General features: G+C 48.6%; 1 long non-coding RNA gene across 2 annotated transcripts in view; it reads left to right on the top strand.

The window, feature by feature from the left end:
* Window positions 1-8,820, top strand: part of LOC108520301 (uncharacterized) — a 16,420-nt gene extending 7,600 nt beyond the window's left edge. The window contains exons 3-4 of one of the 2 annotated variants that reach the window (XR_001882873.1): window positions 8,090-8,182; window positions 8,383-8,820. This is a non-coding gene — a long non-coding RNA (uncharacterized LOC108520301). Of the gene's footprint in view, window positions 1-8,089 lie in introns of both variants that reach the window. The other variant, XR_001882874.1, reaches the window with a different exon arrangement.
* The last annotated feature ends 6,768 nt before the right edge of the window (window positions 8,821-15,588 follow it).

Genomic DNA, 15,588 nt, shown 5'->3' with positions numbered 1-15,588 from the left:
AAAAAAAGCCAGAAAAGTACCAGAAAAATATCTGGAATATTTTAATAATACTAGGGTGGAGAAAGCCTTCCTGAGCATGACTTAAAAACCCATAAGCTGTAACATAAAGAGTAATAATTTTGGCTACATTAAAATTTAAAACTGTGTGGAGAAAGATACTATACACAAAATTAAAACATAAGCAACAGGCTAGGAGAAAGTACTTGCTACACAGATATCAGGCAAAAGGTTAATATCTCTGCCTATATCTATATCACCTTCTGGAAACTAGAAAGGAAAAGACACAAAACCCATTCAAAATGGAGCGATAACATGATATGGCAATTCAGGGAAGAAATAGACAATTAGCTAATAAATGAGAAAAGATGCCCAAGCTTACTAATAGTTAAAGAAATGTAACTAAAGCAATGAAGTGCCATTTTTAGGTATCCAAATTAAAAATATCGGAAGGGTTTTGGAGAAACAGAACCTCTCAGATACCTTGTGCAAATTGGTAACATTTTTTATGAGGCTAGTTTGTCAGTTACCACCAGAATCCTAAATTCTTCCATGCTGAGAACCATATCTTGGAGCTAGATTTCTCCAAGATATTGCTTCCAGAAGGACCCCAACTTGGCCAGCCAGAGGCCTTTTCTAAAACACCGCAATCTAAACTGCAAACATAAGCCAGACCGTGCAACTCTTTATCACATGCCCTTGTAGGATATCATTCTCAACCAACTCTTAACTAAAAGGTGCATGATATATGCTTCTCAAAAGAAAGACAAGATTATGTGAGTAGGAATAACCTTTCTTTGTAGCCAGTCTGCAAACATGTTAAAGTAACGGAAATAACTTTTATGTGCACTTTAAACAAAATGTGCATTCCTTTGACCCAGCAGTTCAACTTTTAAGAATCTAACCCTCAATACTTCGAGACATATGCAGAGATGTTCAGTGCAGCATTGCTTGTGATACTGAAAAATTAAAACAACCTAAATGTCCATCAGTAGAGAATAGATCTTAGTCCATGATATACCCATATTATGGATTACTCTGTAGCAGATCCAAAGAAAAAAGGTAGATCTCTGTATACTCGCACAGCAAGATCTACAAGACTTACTGTTACATGGAGAAAGCAAGTTGTAGAACAGGGTTTATAGGCCGGGTGCGGTGGCTCACGCCTGTAATCCTAGCACTTTGGGAGGCCAAGGCGGGCGGATCACGAGGTCAGGAGATCGAGACCATCCTGGCTAACACAGTGAAACCCCGTCTCTACTAAAAATACAAAAAAAATGCCGGGCGTGGTGGCAGGCGCCTGTAGTCCCAGCTACTCAGGAGGCTGAGGCAGGAAAATGGCATGAACCCGGGAGGCGGAGCTTGCAGTGAGCCGAGATCACGCCACTGCACTCCAGCCTGGGCGACAGAGCAAGACTCCATCTAAAAAAAAAAAAAAAAAAAAACAAAAAGCAACAACAACAGGATTTATAGTATGATCCCATTTTGTAAGGAAAAGATAACCCCATAACAACAATGAAAACATGTTATGAACACCCTGTCATAATTTCAAAATTACTGGCCTTTTTCCTTGGTCTAATTTCCTTGCTTTTATTAATTCATTTCCCTCCTCCTTTATACCTTCTCCCTGTATCTAGCTGTTCAGATTTTGTTTAGATCCTTTTAATAATTAGCTCAGATACCACCTCATTCATTCAGCAAGTATTCTGTCTTGCCTGCTTTAGATAAGGCCTTGTGCTGACCCTTGGTGGAATACCGGAATGAATTGTATTTGATCCTGCTGTCCTGGAGCTGAAGTCTAGAAGGGAGAAAGGCATGTAGACATTGACACCATAGTGTGATTTGGGATGGGACAGAAGTAGGCCCAGAAGGCTGCCAGATGAAGGGCAATTAACCCCATCTGGGAAGGCTTCCTACTGGAGGGGACGTTTGTAATGAGTCTTGGAAGAGTGCTAGCTTTCCTTCATCCCCTTCCTCCACCAGAAATGGTCTTGTTCACTCTTTGGCCCTCCAAGTAGGATGACTTCATACGGGAAAAATAATTGAGTCAGTACCTTTATTCAAGCCCGAGTTCTGCCACTTACCAACTTGGTGACTCTGGGCAAGTCATTTATCCTCTGAGCCTCTGTTTCCTCGTCTATGTAATGGGGCTAATGCCAACTTACCTCTTAGGGCTGTCTTTAGTATTGGAGATAATGCATGGAAGGCTCCTGGGTGACTGTCAGCTCTAGAAGAGGAGGAACTACCTGTGTCTTGTTTTCCTCATAGCCAACTGTGTAGCATTGGATTGGATTCAATCTCAAAGCTGTGTGTATCTGGAGATGGTTCTGGAGCAAAGAATGGGCCTGACCATAGCAGGGCTTTGGGATGAGAAGGCTGAGAGGAGTACAGGGTACACAGGTTGCATCATAAGAAGAGAGAACCAGGTGCCTGGTCCTGGCTTACATAAAGGTGATGCAGGAGGGAAAGTAAGAGTAGGCGTTCCTGGGAAAGGGATTCCAAGTAGGGAGTTCTGGCCCTGGTTCTTGGTCCTCTTCTACTGATACCATCTCTTAATCTCACAGTCCAGGGCAGTGAGGCATGGTGGACCACTACTTGCCACGGCATTCATGGCAATCTCAATCCCAACTTTGTCACTCACTAGCTGGCTGACCTTCACCAACTCACTTCACGCTTCTGAGCCTAGTTCCTTATCTGTTAAATAGGACTCAATACCACCAACATCATGGGGTTCATTTACTGAATGAACTGAGCTCATTCAGGTGAATGCATTCAGAATTTGAGTGGCTGGCACATAATGGGTACTCAGGAAAGAGTAGCTGTTATTAGTGTTCATTTCAGTAGATACTTTTGGAGTACTGCTGTGACCAGGGTCTCTGTTGGGTAACAGTTCTTGCCCTCCATGAGTTCCCAGTCACTCAGGGAGACTGAGAAGGGCTCTGACAGAGGAGAACACTGAAAGGTATGGAAGCCCAGAGGAAGGAATTTGGCCCTGTCTGGGGCTGGTACAGGTCAACTCAGCCTAAGAGTTGGGTCTTAAAGGTTAAGTAAGAGCCAGGGACAGAAGGGTGAAGTGTGGAAGAGCACTCCAGGCAGAAGGAATAGCATATAGCATATGGAAAAGAAACGGGATGTTATTGGGAAGGTCCAGAGGTTCTTTACCTGGGGTGCATGGGTCTCAGATGGGCTTCAGGAACCCCAGGAACCTCCGGAAATTGAATGCAAAATGTTGCATGCATGTACCTATGTGCATTTTTTGGTGGAAAAGATGGTCCATGGCTTTCATTAAATTGGTAAAGGGGTTTGCATTCCCCCCAAAAAGGTTGAGAACCAATATTTTTGGTGACAAAGTGTCAGTTGAATGGATTCTAAATAGGAGAGTAATTTGGCAAAATTTGTGTTTTAGAAACATCACATTAGCAGTCAGTATGAAAAATGGGTTGTATGCAGGGAGACCAGCTGGAAGGCCTAAACTGGGGTATTGGCAGAGAAGAAATGGATTTGAGCAGGGCTACTGTGTTGCACGACTCCAATGAGCACCATTTGTTGAGAAGCATTTTAATTTCAAATTATAGAATCCAAATCCTTTGAGAGTTATTAATGAGATAGACTCAATAGAAGTGTCAGATGATATAAACTGTTGTGGATGTGTAAGGTGAGGGAAAGGGAAGAGTCAAGGATGAGTCAAAGTTAGCAGAGGGCCAAAGGGACGTGAGTCCGTGCCAGGGTAATAGTGCAAGGGGAAAAGGGAACGTCTATTAATGCGCACCTAGCATCCAGAGTCCTTGGTCTCAGACATATTTACTAACTTTCATCCTACCCCTGGTTCTCAGAGATCCCAAATGACACTGGCAATACTCATTTCCCTGCGGATTTTGCAGAGGAATTACTTTTGCTTTGTGAGTCAGTCAAGTTTCCTGAAGAAAGCTGTGTTTAAGCTAGTCATTCAAGGTCCGTGAGGATTCTGAGAGTTAGAGATGGGGGAGGAGGTGCTGACAGTGTCTGCAAGGGCCTGGAGGTGAGCAAGGTGAAATCAGACATTGGAGGGTGCAGAGGTCAGGCTTACCTCAAGCAGCTGTCTGAAGAGTACAGGCTTTTTATTTTATTTTTTTGGTAGGCAGCTGGAGAGCCATGAACAGTTCTTGAGTAGGAAAAGAGGAAAAGTGACATGATCAAATTAGCATTTTAGCAGGGAGATGAGGGAGGAGGCTACTGCAGTAATTCAAGGGAGAGAGAAGCCAAGGTCGTGGGCATAGAGCCGAGGAGATGGATTTGAAAGATGATCGGGAGGAAGACAGGACTGGAGTCAGAGACTGAAGAGGTAACCGGGGAGAGAGGAGGAGGTGGAGATGACTGAGGCTGGAGTTCGCAGTAAGTTAGAATGTTCATGCCTGGCGCTGGATTCATTCATTCACCAAATATTTATTGAATGCCAGGCACTGTGTTAGGCACTAGGGGTTTAGCACTGAACAGAACAGATGCCTGTCCTGATGGATCTTACAGTGACTGAGACAGATAAATAAATAAACGACTAAATGTCTAGAGTGTATCTGATGTCAGTAAGTGCTATGAAGAAAAATAAAGCTGGGGTGATAAGGTAGAGAATGTTGGGGTGCCTTGTGAGAGGGAGGGCCTCTCTGATGAGAAAGTATTTGAGCAGAGGCTTGAAGGAGGTAAGAGAGTGAGCCGTGTACCTCTCAGGGACGATGTTCCAGATAGAAGGAAACTCAGGTGTAAAGGCCCCAAGGCAAGAGTGTGTTTGGTCTGTTTGAGGAGCAGCAGGGAGACCAGTGTGATGGGAAAAAGGCTGACGAAGGAGCGAGAGGAGTAGAAGATGAGATGGCAGGGGCGACATCACAGTCTATCTTTTGGAGCTATTTAGGAGGTAGAGTCCACAATAATTGGTGACAGACTTGCTAAGGGGGCAGGAAGAATCTAGGGTGACTCCAAGGTATGTTTTGGGCTCAGGTGACTGGATGAATGGTGGTGCCTAAGGACAATGGTGAGATGCTAAGTCAGAGATCCCTATGAGAACTGAAGGCCCAAAGGGCCGTCCTGGTAGAGCTGTCCAGCAAGCTCTGGGCTCGACGGGTCCGGGACCCAAGAGAGGGATCCACACCTGAAGTTATGAAATGGAATGAGATCACTGAAAAAGTGTGCAGTGAAAGAGAAGAGGACCAGAGCAGAACTGGGACAGGGAAACCAACATGTAGGGAAGGAGCCCAGGAAGAAATGGGGGCGGGGTCAGAGCAGTAGGAGGAAAAGCAGTGGGGGTGGGCTCACAGAAGCAGAGGAAGGAAAGGGCCATGCAGAGGAGGGCCTTGTTAAGAGTGTCAAATGTTGCAGCCTGTGGGGAGTAAGCTGAGGGCGGAAGAGAGTCTATTGGCTTTAACCATCAGGAGGGCCTGGGCGACCTTCCTCAGAACAGCTTCCGTGGAGTGGTGGGCGCATGAGGCAGATTGCAGTGGGTCGAAGAGCTCGTGGGAGGTACCGAAGTGAAGCAGAGATGGCCAGTGTAGACGGGTTTCTTAAGAAGAAGCTTAGCTGTGAAGAGGAGAGAGGGACACAGGGGATGTGGGGCAGATAGAGGGTTTTATTCCCAGATGGGAGAGACTTGAGCTTCTATAAATGTTGATAGGAAGGAGGCAACAGAAGGGGAGAGGTTGAAAACGCAGGAGGGAGAGGGGATGATTATTGTGGAGGAGGTAATGGGGATGGGCTCCAGAGTCCAGGTGAAGAGACTGGCCTTAAATGCTAGAGGGGCCCCCTCTTTCTTACAGAGGAGCAAAGCGGTGGTAGTGGTGAGGATACAAGGGTATTGGGGGTTAGTGAAAGAAATGCTTCAGGAAAGTTCAAAGCAACAAATGGAGAGCCCTGGCCAAGGGAATGGATGCTGGAGCTGGGAGGAAGCAGAGAATACTTCTGGCTAGGACTTCCTTAGGAAGTGGCACTTGAGCTGGGTCAGGAAATTCAGAAAGGATGGTAATAGGCAGATCTCTGTGCAGAGGGAAGAGTATTCTAAGTGGAAGAAACAGAATCAGCACACACATAGAGATGTGAAAAGGCTGGGCATGCTGATGGAATAATGAACAAGCTAGCTTGATGAAGGTTGGGCATGAGTGAGTAGGGAACATGGATACCACTATAATGGTTGTTATAATAATAGTTACCATGCACTAAGCACCAGCCTTGCTTAGTACATATTTGAATTCCTTTAGTCCCACCGCACCCTGCAGAATAGGTATTTCCTCAGTTTGCGGGTAAGGAAAGTGAGTCCTGGAATGGTGAAGAAATGAACCCAAGGTCATCCGGCTAGTAAATGACGGGGCTGGTATTGAAACTCAGGTCCGTCTGACTCCATAGCCTGCACTTTTGCCATCTAACAGGAAAGGCCTGGTAAGGCCATATGATGGGAGAGCCTCGAATGCCAACTTGAGGACCCTGAACTTTATCCAGGAGGCAGTGAGTGTCTGAGTAGAAGAGATGCATGCTTGAAGGTGGGCTTTAGGAAGGCTAATGTGGTTCAAGAATGGAGGGAGAAGAAATCAGGAGGTGACTTAAGTGTTAGGGGGAGAGGAAGCAGTGGCCTGGCCTGGAAAAGAGGGGAGTGAGTGGTGGGAATGGAATATTATTTGTTCCTCATGACAGCCTCGAGAGGTGTGGATCTTCTCTTTTTATAGATGAGGAATGGGACACTCAGAAAGGGAGGGCTACTTGCCCAGAACTTGTGCCCTGCTTCATGTGATTTTGCTGATTCAGGAAGTCCGTGGAACAATGTGTCAGAGGGAGCTCTGAGTCTGAGAAAGGCGTGTGCGTGCGTGTGTGTGCTTGTCTGTCCATCAGATGGACAGCAGTGCCCTCCCTTCCTTTCCCTTCCCTTCCCTGTCTGCATTCCTTCCCACCTCTTCCCATTCTTCCAGTTTCCTGGATTCCATAATTCCTGTATCCCCTGAGCCAAGGGGTCTGGGAATAAGGGTAACTGTTTCCTTGCCTGTCCCCAGAAGGTCAGCCTTGTCACTCCCAAGCCACCTGGTCCCCTCCCATCCCAACTGTCTGTCCATCCACCATATGAAACTGTAGCCCAGCACCAGTGAATGCCACGTGCAGCCTGGCCCCTGGTACTGCTCAGCAGCACCCTAGGGATAGGTGCTTGTTCCTTCAGCAACTCTTCTCCCACTGCTATGGCTGCTTCTGTGTGGGCAGACGGCCACTTTGGGAATTAGATTTGGCTTACGAGTAGTTAACAATAATTACCACCATGTTCCCATTGCTGTTGTTTGCCAGACACTTGATATATGTTCTAGTTCTTGCAACAGTCCTGGGAGGTTCACATCACGAGCCCCATTTTTACAGATGAGGAAACTGAGGCTTCAAGAGTGACAATAATGCGCTAGAGGGCATATAACCTGGAACCACTTGTAGAGCTGGGATTTGAACCCAGGTCTGTTTGCTTCCAAAGCTGTGGGCTTCCCATACTCCATTTCCAAGTATCTCCCATTTTCCTGAGCCTGAACCTTCAGGAAATACAAATCCTCGTCCTTCAAGAACGGGGTGGGTTTCTAGAGATAGTGCCAAGTTCACCCAAAGGACCTAGTGGGATGAGTCTGAGACTTGGAGCTCTAAGAACTCTGGGTTCAAATCCTGACTCTACCACTTACCCAGCTGTGTGACCTGGAGCAAGTTATCTAACCTCTCTGAGCTTTAATTTCCTCATCTCTAAAATTTTCCTCTGCAGAGCTGTTGTAGGGGCTAAGTGAGATGATGCGTGCAAAATGAGAGCAGGTTGCTGTTATTATATTAAAATGAGGGTCAGGCACCAGGCAGGGTTAGAAAGGGAGTTGATATACGCTGAAGGTGACCTTAAGACTGAGCCCAGGCTGGGTGTTGGGGAGGGCTGTCCCAGCACACTGAGTTGGGTGTGGCCTTGGATAATCCATCACACTGGCCTCCCGACCCTGACCCCCATTCTCGTCCCAACTTCTGGTTCCGGTCCTGGCCCTTCGCGTATTCTCCCCTGCTCTGCAAACTAATGCCTCTGCCTCTCTCTGTCACCCGCCGCCTGTGGCCTCTACCCCGCCCTTCCTGGCCCCAGGGAAGAGGAGGAGGAGGAGACTGAGGAAGAGGAAGAGGAAGACGCTCACCAGTTCTGCTGTCCGGCCTCCGAGTGCAGTAGTCCCTCCTCTCGGTAACTGAGAGGACAAGGGCCATTTTCTATGCAGAAGCAAAAGCCTTAACCAGCCCCTCCTTCCCCTGCCCATGCCCCACAGATCCCCATGGGACCCTGTCCCCTGCTTCAGGAACCAGATGGGCAAGCATCATACCCCTTCCTCCCCCCACCTCCTTCTTGGAATTCCCATCCCCACTGCTGTCTCCTCTGGACTCCAGCCCCTGAATTAAAGAGAGCTGGAGCCCTAGGTCCGACTAAAATGTGGGAGAAGCAGAACTTGGAGCTTGGAGCGTGGAACCTGGACCCTCCTGTACCCGCACTCCCACTTCCCAGGCACCCTGGAGCCTGCCACTACTGGAGAGGTCTCCAAATGACATCCCAAGGACCTACCTCTGTCCTCTGTGAGCACAAACAGAGATGCAGGGTGCCTAGGGCTCAGAGGACCAGACGGGGGCAGGACCCAGCCTGCCTAGTTCCCTGTCATTTGTTCCCTTGCTGTGGCCATTGCTGCCATCTCCACTGCTTGAAGGCCTCACCCCACGCCCTCTGCCACTCCCATAGTGCTCTGTAAATATGATCAGGAGGAAAAGGCCTCTCAGAGTACGTGTTGCTGTGTACAAAGGAATTTCCATCAATAAAAGCTGATCTCTTCTCTCTGTCTGATGTATATTCCACCCACCCCTACTTCCCTCTTCCCATCCCCACCAGGGCTTTGCCCTCTTTCCTATCCAGGGCTGGGAATAGGGGCCGGGAAAGAGAGTAGGGTTTGACTCGTGGTTTCGTCAACACCCAGGAGGCACTCGATAAATGCATGAATGACTCCCAACATGGGCAGGCTAACCTTGGACATGTCGCGTGACCTCTCTGACATGTAGTTTTCCCATCTGTAGAAAGGAGAAGGGTTGGATTAGAGGGTCTCCAATGGCTCTTCCAGCTGTGACATTTTGTGAATCTGAGATGCTACAGTTTTAAGAAGCTATGATTATGTGAATTTAATAGACAATGATTCAGTGACACATTCCACTGCAATTTTATGATTTCTATTTCTACAATGCAGTGATTTTGGGATTCTCCAATCCTGTGGTTTTAAGATTGCATAATTCTACCATTTGAACAAATTCTGAAGATGCAATTTTAATATTCTGCAATGTTTAGATTCCTTGATCGTTTACTTTTAAGGTTCTGATTCTACAACTTTAGGGATCTCTGAATCTGAGAGGAAGCCATTTCCCCCCTATGCAGCAACCCTAAATATTCCCTGCACTTGGCCAGAGGCTGGTTCTAAGACTCCCTGGAGGCTGTCAACTGGAGGGTGGAAGATGTCCTTTACGGGTTTGTAGGACTCACACTTTCCATGATGTGTCTGTGTTAGGAGCACAGCCGGAGACCCCAAAGTGGGCTCATACCCCCGACTTTTCCTCTCTGAGCCTTTGGTATTAGACAAATCTGAGTTTACCTTCTGATTCTGCCACTTACATCTGTATAACCTTGAGCAAGTTTTTTCTTCTCCTTGAGCTTTGTTTTCCTCCTGAGTACAGTGAGAATATATCTACCTCTCTGGGTTTTCATGAAGATTAGCAAGAAAGAACACAACGAGTCCAGCATGGGGGCTTGTGCACTGTTGGGCAAGTGTGCTGTGATTGGTGGCTCTTATTTTGATTAAGGCCCAAGTGAGAGTTTTCTCCTGTCTTTTCTTTCCTCCCTCCCTTCAGCATCCCTATCACATTGAACCTCTAGGTTTCCTAGAACCTCACCTCCTTCCCTCACTTATTGCCTTACTTGCTCAACTCATCTACTCATTCACCCATTCAAAGTCTCATTTATTTCTCCCCTCCCTCCCTGCCTGTCTCTCTTATTTACTCTTCCTCATTCTAACCAACAAAGCATTGTTTGAGCCCTTACTGGGTACAAGACCTGACGCTAAATACTGTGAGAGATCCAAAGTAAGACAGAGGCCAGGTGTGGTGGCTCACACCTGTAATCCCAGCCCTTTGGGAGGCTGAGACAGGAGGATGGCTTGAGGCCAGGAGTTTCAGACCAGCCCGGGCAACATAGTGAGACCTCATCTCTACAAAAAGATTTTTTTTTTTAAAGCATGACAGTGGCTATGTCCTCTGCGAGTTCTCCATCTCCCGGGGGAGATGGGAGATGAGAAATCCTTTGGGAAAGTAGGGAGGATGCAAAGGGTTAAAATGACTGGACAGGAATGGCTTCAGTAACGAGCACATTTTGTTCCTGGCCCAGAGAGGAAGGAGATGTCAAGGTGGGTGGGGAGATGTGGTGTCCAGGAGGGCTTGCTGGAGGAAGCGGTGCAAGAGTTGAGCCTTGAAGGCTGGTAAGGGTTTGAAGAGGTGGCAAGGGGTGAGAAGGCATTACAGGAGACAGGGGCCACATAGACAAAAACCTGGGGGAGAACTCCAGGGTCATGCAGGGGAATGCTGGGTACATTACTCTGTTCACACCGCTCTCCAAGGTGTGTGAATGTAGGAGACCTGGGACTGGGGACGAGGAGACCATTCCATCCTTCCACTGAATGGAGAGAGAAGCAAGTGTGGGGGTGAGGACGGGAGTTGAACTACATAGAGGGAGGAGGCAAGTCAGGGTCAGATGGCCCTCCCGACCTGTGGGCAACTGAATTGACTGAATCGGGCAGAGGGCTTGTGCTGTGGGAAGGGGGCAGGGTTTTGATCAGCCGTGAGACAAATATGTGTGCACGCATGGTCTCCATGTGCCCGGGCATCCTCACACATGTCTTTGCACGAGGCTCTGCAGGTCTCACAGTCGCGAGACTGTGCACACTGCTGCAGAGCTGAGGAAATGTGATGATGTGAGACTGGATGCGAGGTTGATTGTGTGAAGTGGTGACTTTATGTACCTGGCAGCCTTGATGTGTGTGTCTGGTGGATGTAATCACAAGGCTGGGTGTGGGTGGCTTTTAAGCATGTGAGGCTGTGGCCTTTAGGGTGACAGTTGTCAGGCAGGATGGTCACACACACACAGACACACGTGATTTCTACCTGTGGTCTTCGAGGACCCAGGGTGGCTGCTGAGTAACTGCTGTGTGCTTAGCTCTGGCATGAGCGCCATAGGTTCGAAAAGGTGAATCACACCAGGTTGCTGCCCTTGGGAAACAGGACGGGGGTGTGGGGTAGGAGACGGACACTTTAAGAGAGAACCACAAGTTAGCCAGGGAGAAAGACTGACTGTGATATATGCGTATGCACAAGACACAGGGGAGGGAGTCACTGACCCTGTCATGTTCTGCGAGGGGCAGGAGTGAGTCAGCATTGACTTCCCAGAAGGACCAACCTGCTCAGGGTACTGCAAGACGAAGATGAGCTCACCCAGACCGAACAAGTCCAGGGGTGAAGGGGAGACAGAGGACATTCTGGGCAGAAGAAACAAAGGAAGAGTATGAGCATGGGCTTGGTGATGTGGATCAGCTTGCTGTAGTATAGGAATTGCAAGTAGCCTGCTGTTGCCTATGACACTGAGGAACTTACAGGGCAGGGTGGGAGGTGAGAGGTGGTGAGACAGGCCAGATTCAGAGAGGCTTCTGAAGCTAAGAGTGGGATGCTGGCCAGAAGTGAGGGGGATTCTTGTCCTGTGCAACCCTGGGCAAGTCACTTTGACTCTCTGGACCTCCGTTTGGGTCTGTGGGATTGGATAGTTCATAAAGCCTAGTCCGTCCAGTCCATCCCAGCTCTGTGCATCTTCTACCACCCTTGGCCAGCCACATCCATGAGTCATTGCTCTTGAAGTCAGGAGCTTCTTCCATCTAAACTCAGTCCTTCCTGCTTCCTCCTGGGTTGCTTCCTCATTCACCCACTCCACAAATATTTACCCAGCATCCAATCCCTTGTGTGCCACTGTGGGAAGGCACGGGGAGATGAAGAATGCAAGGACTGCACCTTGGAGGGACTGCTAGTGCCTGCAACAGACGGTGGGGTGGTGCTAAGAGCACGAGCTTTGTGTTCAGATACATTTTTGTTTGAATCTTGGCTCCACCAGTGCCGAGCTTCAAGGCTTCGGGCAGGTTTCATCATCTGTGCTGTCCTCCTCAGAGAGAACAACCCAGACCTTGCAAAGTTGCTCAGCCTAGCAAAGTGACAACTCAATAAATGACAACTATTATTTTTAGGGCTGCACAGCAGCAAAGCTGGGATTCAAACCCAGGTCTGTGCGCTCCCAAAGCCTGTGTATGCCCACTGCATACCCAGTCAGCTCAGCTCCTTCAAAGGCTTCTTTCTCCCCTGTCAGTTCCTGTGCCAAGCGAGGCTGGACTCGGGCTTAGAATCCCTGTGACACTGGGATTGGGCAGCAGAACTAGTTTGCCGAAGAAATATTGGAGGGAGAGGTGGCTGCAGTCCCCCTGCCTCCTCTCTCCCCTGCCACTGGGTCCAGTCTTCTGGCCCAGTCTGCTCCTTCCAGAACCCAAAGCCCCTGGCCCCATCCAGGTGCAATGACCTCCTCGTCTTGTCTTCTTGTCTCTACTTCCGGTCCGTCCCGTTCCCCCCACTGCCACCTAAGTTGTCATGGGGATAGTCCTCACCATCCCTAGCTTCCTCTTGCCCTCATCTTATGATATCCATGGCAACAGCCCCCATTCGTTTCCATGGCAACTGCATCCTGATCCCATCCCCTGCTGGCTGCCTGGTTCCGGGCAGTGCCAATAAAGGGAAGGAGGGAGAGAAGACTTCCCATTAGGAGCAGCATTCGAGGAGGGTTAGTGCCCCTGCCATGGGCAGGCCAACCCCAGATCCCTGTGGAACATCGTACACTGCTTCTCCCCATCTTAGTGCTTTGGCACACAATGTTCCCTCACTCTTCATCTCTACCAACTCCTTCCAGGCAAGACCCAGTCCACAAGCTTCCTCCCCAAGGAAGCCTTCCAGGCAGCAGAGGAACTAGCACAAGCTTTGGGGTTTGAATCCCTGTCCTGCCACTTGCTAGCTCTGAGACCTTTGGCAGTCATTTCCCCTCTTGGAGTTTTTTTCTTCATCTGCAAAATAGGAATCCTAATTCTTCCCTCACGTTTGCCATGCAGATTAAATAATGTGTGGAAAATGCCTGACACAGGGAAGGTGTGCAGTAAGTGCGAGTTTATTTTTATTCTGCTCAACCACCCCCAAACAGAAGGGATCTCTCTCCTGCACTCCCCCAGCACTTCCTCTGTTCCCCAGCCCTGATAACTTTCTGCTTTGTACTGTGGTTATTTGTGTAACATAGCTTATTTCCCCCTCTGCAGAGGATGCTCTCCAATTTCCCCCACAGAATAGCCCAGCAGACAGTGCACATGGGCATGTGTGTGTGTGTGATCGTGTCCGTATATGTGCATGTCTGCATGTGTTTGTGTCTATTTTCATGTGTCTGTGGATGTGTTTTTGTTTCTACGTTTGTCTGCCTTTGGATGTGTCTGTGTTATTGTACCTCTGCGTGCATGTGTGTGAGTGTGCGTGTGTGTGTGCACATGCAGATGTTTTGCTCCTGGCTGGGAAGAGTCCGGGGTGAGGGGGAGCTCCCAGACCCTTTCTGAAGTCCAGGAATCCAAAGAAGGAATTGGTTTTGCTTGACCCTGCACAGATGAGAAACTGAGGTGCAGAGAGGAAAAGTGACATGCCTGGGCTTACACAGCTGGTTAGTGGCAATCAGGACCTGAGCCTCGGCCTGCCCAGCATCTTACTCTACAACAGGCTTTCTCTCTGTCTCTGTGTGTGCATGTGTGTGTATGTGTGCGAGAGAAAGAGAAGAAGAGAGATTTTCCATGTGATCAGCATGTTCCCGAATGTTGTTCTGGGGGCTCTGACTTGAGGGATTCCACATCCCCAGTGCTGTTTCTTCAGCAGTATGTATGATATCAGAAGCAACGCCCTCAAGCACCCTCCTTTTTTTGCTAGGCTCCCTTGTGGGAGGCTGTGCTGACAGCCCGACCTCCCTGCCACTATTCCCTTTGCAACCAAAACAGGGGGTGAGCTCTCAAGGGAGGAATTGCCAAAGAGTGCAGAGCCAGGGGCAGCACGGAGCTGGGAGTGAGGAGAGGCAGCAAGATGTCATGAAAAGCCTGGGCCCTGAGTTTGAATCCTAGCTTTTTTACTTAATAACTATGTGACCTTGAGCAAGTTTATATCACCTCTCTGAGCCTCAGTGTCTTCATCTATAAAATGAGGCTAATGGTGCTTGCCTTGATAAGTTTCAAGAATTCAATGAGCTAAGTAGTGCCTTTGTCCTAGGAATTAGAGGTAACAACAGGGCCCTACAGCAGCCCGAGAGGAGCAGGTGTAAGGCAGCCTGTGTGGAGCAGGCAGGCAGGCATGGAAAGGCACACCTGAGCTGAGTGTTGAAGGCTGAGCAGGAGGTAGCCAGGTTGGGGCAATGGGGCAGAGAATATATGAGGTAGGGGGACAAGTCAGGAGAGCCATCCATGGCCACATTGAGGAAGTTGAAGGTTATTCCATGGCTGCTGATTCCTGGAATACCCAAGTTAGATCATGTCCCTCCTCTGCTCACCTCAATCAGAGCAAACACCAAAGTCTTTATTGTAGGCTCATGCCCTTTCCGATTTGGCCCCCATGACCTCTCTGATCTTATCTCTTATATCCTCTCATTCACTCTGTTCTACCTCTGGGCCTTTGCACTGGCTGTACCCTCTCTCTGGACTGCTACTGCCTTTGCCATGCAACTTACTCTCACTTCCGTCAGCACTCTGCTTATATGCCATTGCTCCAGAAAGGCCTTCCCTGAGCACCACATCTCAAACAGCACCTTTTTGCAATCTGCTTTATTTTCCTTCCTAGCACTTCACCGCTACCTGAAATGGCAGGATATATTTACTTGTTTCTTCTCTAAGCCTCCAACCTTGTGCCCCCTATAATGAGACCATTCTCTGGGTCCCAGCCACACCCATTCCCTCGCTAGAACATCACCTCCCTGAGAAAGTCCTTGTGCATTTTGCTCACTAGTATATTTCCAGCACCCAGCACTGTGCCTGGCATACAGAAGGTGCTCAATTGTTGTTTGTTGAGTGAGTTATCTGGCACTGTGGAAGGGTTTTAGTGAGAGAATGAAATAGTTAGGTTAGTATGGTTTGTTTTGTTTTGTTTTGTTTTGAGACAGGGTTTCACTCTGTTGCCCAGGCTGGAGTGCAGTGGCACCATCACGGCTTACTGCAGCCTTGACCTCCTGGGCTCAAGCGATTTTTCTGCCTCAGCCTCCCTAGTAGCTAGGACCAAAGGCATGCGCCACCATGCCTGGCTAATTTTTTATTTTTATTTTATTTTTTTGAGATGGAGTCTCTCTCTGTCACTCAGGCTGGAGTGCAGTGGCACAATCTTGCCTCACTGCAACCTCCACCTCCCGGGTTCAAGCGATTCTCGTGCCTCAGCCTCCCGAGTAGCTGGGAATACAGGGGCCTCCCACCACACCTG

Source organism: Rhinopithecus bieti, unplaced genomic scaffold (genome assembly GCF_001698545.2).
Source record: "Rhinopithecus bieti isolate Rb0 unplaced genomic scaffold, ASM169854v2 scaffold_51744, whole genome shotgun sequence".
Taxonomy (NCBI): Eukaryota; Metazoa; Chordata; class Mammalia; order Primates; family Cercopithecidae; genus Rhinopithecus; species Rhinopithecus bieti.
This window is presented reverse-complemented; position numbering and strand designations above follow the sequence as displayed.